Raw genomic sequence first — 4,996 nt, 5'->3', positions numbered from 1 at the left:
GCATGTATGTGGTCATGTGGGTTGGGAAGGCCGGGTTCTTAACATGTATTCTCTGGATGAAAAGTGCTGTACAAATATAAATAATTCCTTTACAGTCTGTAGGGTGGAGAGATCCTCCTGAGTCTGGCTTGGAATGTTTGTCTGTGGATGTGTTGGCCCTGTGATGGACTGGTGACCTGTCCAGGGTGAACACGGCCTGTCGCCCAAAAGCTGCTGGGATAGGCTCCACCCCCTCATGACCCTGAACAGGATAAGCAGAAGACAATGGACAGAAGTCCTGACACATTGAACAGTTCTCCAGGACCATTTTTGATGAAGGTCTGGATCACACCAGCCTTTTTTGTTTGTCTTCTTCCAGTGTCCTCAACATTGTGTGAGCCAATAATTCCACATCTGTACCAGACACACCTCTGGTTGGTGGGTTGATGGATCTTTCTGTTCTAACAGTGTCTTTTATCTTGCTTTTATCTTTTATCTTTTCTATCTTTTCTTTGTATCTGCATTCTGTGGTGCACGGTGGCTCTGGAAGAGCGCTCTAACTATTGTCACTGTACCCCCCCCCCCCACAACGAAAATAAAAGATTCTGATTCCGATTCTGACACACACACACACACACACACACACACACACACACACACGTGTATCAACATGATGTTCCGAATGTTTCACTGTCTGTGGTTGTCCAGCTCTCCTTGCCTCTTCACTGTCATTGTCAGAACTCGGAGCAGTCTTCCTCTCCAGGTGATGTCTCTGAGTGATGATGATTGCTGTCTGTTCAACCAGAAATCTACTGGTGTTCCTGGTGAGTTGATTTAACAACATGAGCTGACAGAATCTACGTTCAGGTAGGAACCACCACATCCAGGGTTCCGGACCTTTGAGCAGGCAGAGCCATCAAAGTAGCAGACTAAGCTAGCAGACATTAGCATTGAGAAGAAACTGATACCTGAGCCTACTTTTGGGTCTGGTCAGGTGATGACACAATAATATGACATCATTGTCAGACTGACGCCTGCTCAACACTGACCAAACGCCGCCCTATTGCATTGTGGGAAATTTCTGCTTGGCTCGCGTCCATCAAAACACACAAAGAAATTTCTCCAGAATCAGGATTGACAGTGGGTACAATTGAGTCCACACTGGTTTTTCATTCTGAGTCGGGTGCAGGTGTGGAACTTCAGACACAGTCTGTGTTTGTGTTGTTCATTCAGTGATTTTTCTTACAATTCCCAATCACAGCTGCAGAAAGTGAGAGGACAAGCAGGGATGTTCAAGATGAACGCCCAACGTGGGGCTTGAACCCACGACCCTGAGATTAAGAGTCTCATGCTCTACCGACTGAGCTAGTTAGGCTACATCTGAGTATCTTCAATAGCCTGAAGTGATCAGAGTGAGAGACGCTACAAGCTCTTCATCAGACTCACAGTCACATGAGCCATCACATGATTGATGAATGACCACAAACACCTTCATCTTTGACAAAGAAGTCAAATAAAAGGTGAACCACAGATGAGACACCAGTGGTAAAAACACTAAAGTGCTGTCAAGGAGAAACAGGATACGAGCAAACACACACACAAGTTACAGAGGGAGAACTCTCCCAGAGGGAAACACTCAAAGGAGAACCTAGAGATCATCAGGCTGGATGACCTCATCAACATGAGACAGGTGGATCAGTAGACTTTGATCCAACATTTGAAGTTCAGTTTTGGTGGCTGCTCCATGTTGGAGGAAACCAGGCGATGTTGGGACATCACAGGGAAGCTCCTTTGCCTCTTCTGCTACCAGTTCAACCACTCACTCCCATCAGTGGAGAGCAGCTTCAACTGGGTTTGGAATGTACCATTGTGGATGCATAGGAATGTGGAGAAAATGTCCTTTGTCAGAAGTGGGATTTGAACCACGCCTCCAGGAGCGACTGCGACCTAAACGCAGCGCCTTAGACCGCTCAGCCATCCTGACAGATATTTAGATGCAGACTGAATTAATTCACTGACAAAGTAGAATTTTTTCCACAGGAGCTACTGGCTCCTTAGTTGGTTTATTTATTGTTAACATTAAACACACAGTCTGAGTTCATGGCAGTAAGAAATGAATTTCATTTTTCTAAAGGACAAGAAATGAACCAGAACATTAGAACCACATTGCATCTCTTGATCAGTTTGTTACATGGGACACCTTCCAGACAGGAAGGTCCTTCTGAGACTTGAACTGGGATCACTGATCCAGAGTCCAGAGGGCTCACCCTTCCACCCTGGAACCAAACACAATGAGGAGGTTCCTCTAAATACAACTTGACATCACCTGCAATACGAACTGTTGCTATTTGGAGGTTCATCTTGCTCTTGTTCCAGACTACATGGACAAAAGGAACAAGAACCACAAGGAAATCATGGAACTCCAGATTTATTCAGGACTTTCTAACTCCATCGTATGACCTGGGAGCAAAGACTGGCCAGGCCTTCCTTAATTTATCAGTTAATTACTGCTTCAACAAACATGCCACTTAATTAAGTTACCAGAATTTCTCTCATTGAAAAACCCACCAGCCTGATTTCTTGACACGACATGAAAAATTCTCCAAGAACCCACAGTTGGGTGGAAAGATACCAGATTAACCAGGAGGAGTCCTGTTCCTGAACCATGGATGGAACAAAGTCCACTGGAAAACTCAGCAGTTCCTGAGTGCCAGATCCATCCGGGAGCTTGGGTCTCCCCTTGACTGTGGTGATCCATGAGATCAAGGAGGACAGAGGAAAGAAGGATCCTGTTGGAGATCTCCTCCCTTCTTCCTCCACTTCACTACTACTTGGATGTCAGGAATATGAGGTACTTTACTCAAATGAGGTATTAGGAGTTTCCTGTTTGACAAGAAGGAAGTCAGAGGTTCATACCTCACTTGTTGGTGGTGCCCTCAACCTGCTGAGAGCATCACTTAGTTCTCTACAGAGAAACATGGCAGCTCTGCTGAAGGCTGCAGGAAACCTGCTGGAACGGAGACTTGGACTCAGGTCACTGGATTCAAAGTCCAGGGTGCCAACAGGTCCACCAGGGCATCTGTGCTTTACTTACCGTGTAAAAAGGACCACAGTGGTCATCTGGTTTTAATTTAACAAACAAATACGGTTGAAAACTTTGAGACAGAGACACAGGGCTCTTATTTGAAGGGCCATGGAATGGGAAATATTCCAGACCTCTGAGATCAGAGCGCTCACTTTGATCTCAGGGTCCTGACTTTGGGGGTCCTTCCTTTGGTCTTCAAATACTCGTGTTTTTATTGGCAGAACTTTCAACTTGCATGCAAAAAGAGAATCACAGTCAATGTAAACCCAGCAGACAGTGTTTATTTCTAATAAATCAGACAATCGCACAAATGAGAATGAAAGGAAAAAACAATAAAATGTTTTAAAATCCTTCTCCACTCTAAAGCTTTTTAAAGTTCATTTGAAGGTTCAAAGGTGGAGGTGAGGAGGTCACCCTGATCCTCCCTGTCGTCACTGCCAGGATTCTTTCTTCTGGTGCTGTGGTTCTTCTGATGAAGGGGGCGTGATGTTTGCTGTCTCAGGCTCCACCAAATGTCCTCTTTAGGACGCCACAATGTGGCCTCTTCACTGCTCCATCTTCCCTGCATCGGAGACACCAGGGTTCCTCCTGGTGCCGACCCCCTCATCCTTCTACCCAATGGTGCGGCCATGGATCCTCAGAGGAGGCTGGGATCCTTTTCTCATCAGAGCCACAGTTTTTCCTGGAGGGAACAACAGGAGCTTTGTTGTAATGTTTTGCTCGGTGTTTCCTGCTCAGAGCGTCAGGATCTGTGACGCCATCTTGTGGTAGGGGGTCATCATCTTGTTGTGTGGTAGTGGATTCATTGATCTGCTGTTTCAACATATTCAAGTTCATTATCCTACAAGTCAAAGTACATTTGGTGTGGAGTTTTAGTTTCTGGCCTCAATCATAACGTGTGCCTTTCTTCTTCATGAACATTTCTCAGCTTTGTAAGTTTATTCTAGTTTTTCTTCCTCTCTTTTCTATTCCATTGTTGAAGATTCTACTGCAGGTTGGAGTTCCCTGTTGACTGAAGCAGAAACAGGAACAAAAAGCTGGAGGCTGTCAGAGCTCCAAGTTGGGGGCTGATATTAAAGTAGGAGATGAACACATCCAGGTTAGCATCCCTCTCAGAAGCTGCTACTTTAGCTCTTCAGAATACAGCAGCCTAGCATAGCTTCATCTGGCCAGTTAGTGGCCCACTTTGATGTCTGGGATATCAGGTTCAAGGTTCTTCACAGCTCTGAATGAAGGCTTTCTAAAGTGTTAACCAGTACTCCAGTTGTAAAAAACAATCAGGGGGGATGGTAGATTTTGATGTTTAGGAACAGATCATTTGTGCTGATGACAGCGCATCAGGTGAGAGACCAACAGTGTACCCTTACTCCTCTAAAACAACATGCATGCTATGGATATTACCTGTCTGCTACTCCTGTCATTGATCTTGACCAAGCCCCCAGGCTGACACTGCTACCACTGCTCCTACATAGTTAGAGTCAAATGCAGAGGACATTTTCCCACCGGGTGCAAGTGCAACTTCATACTCATGATACCTATAAATCTGGGAATTCTTCTATATTTTGAAACAAAACATTCTCAAGTCAAGTCCATTTTAATTAAAGTGCAAGAGCAAAAGAATGAAACAAATGTACTGTGGCAGGATAGCGCTACACTCCCCACCATGAGGGGCAGTGTGGCAGACGATAGTGAGTGGTCACCTAGAAATAGACCTGGTCCGACCCTTCTCCGTCCTTTCCACTTCCTCTCCCTCCTTTACGGAGCCGACAGCCGTGCGTGGTGGCGTCTCGCTGGTCAGCAGATCGGTTACAAACAAAGGTACCTCAAAACCTCAAAATAATGTTACAGTGATGTCAGAAGAATTGCTAATGATCTCAAAATGATGCGAACAGAAATGTAGTGAAAGTTTCGAATAACCTCAAAGTGATGCTG

At 45.3% G+C, this 4,996-nt stretch overlaps 1 non-coding gene across 1 annotated transcript; it reads right to left on the bottom strand.

Annotated features, from left to right (window-relative positions):
* Nucleotides 1–1,281: 1,281 nt before the first annotated feature.
* Nucleotides 1,282–1,354, bottom strand: trnak-cuu (transfer RNA lysine (anticodon CUU)). Its single transcript has one exon. It is a non-coding gene; the product is annotated as a tRNA-Lys (tRNA).
* Nucleotides 1,355–4,996: the final 3,642 nt, after the last annotated feature.

Source organism: Aulostomus chinensis, chromosome 1 (genome assembly GCF_037954235.1).
Source record: "Aulostomus chinensis isolate RoL2024-O1b breed Wild chromosome 1, RoL_Achi_v1.0, whole genome shotgun sequence".
Classification (NCBI taxonomy): Eukaryota; Metazoa; Chordata; class Actinopteri; order Syngnathiformes; family Aulostomidae; genus Aulostomus; species Aulostomus chinensis.
Note: the sequence above shows the minus strand (reverse complement) of the source record. Positions and strands in the feature narration are given on the sequence as shown.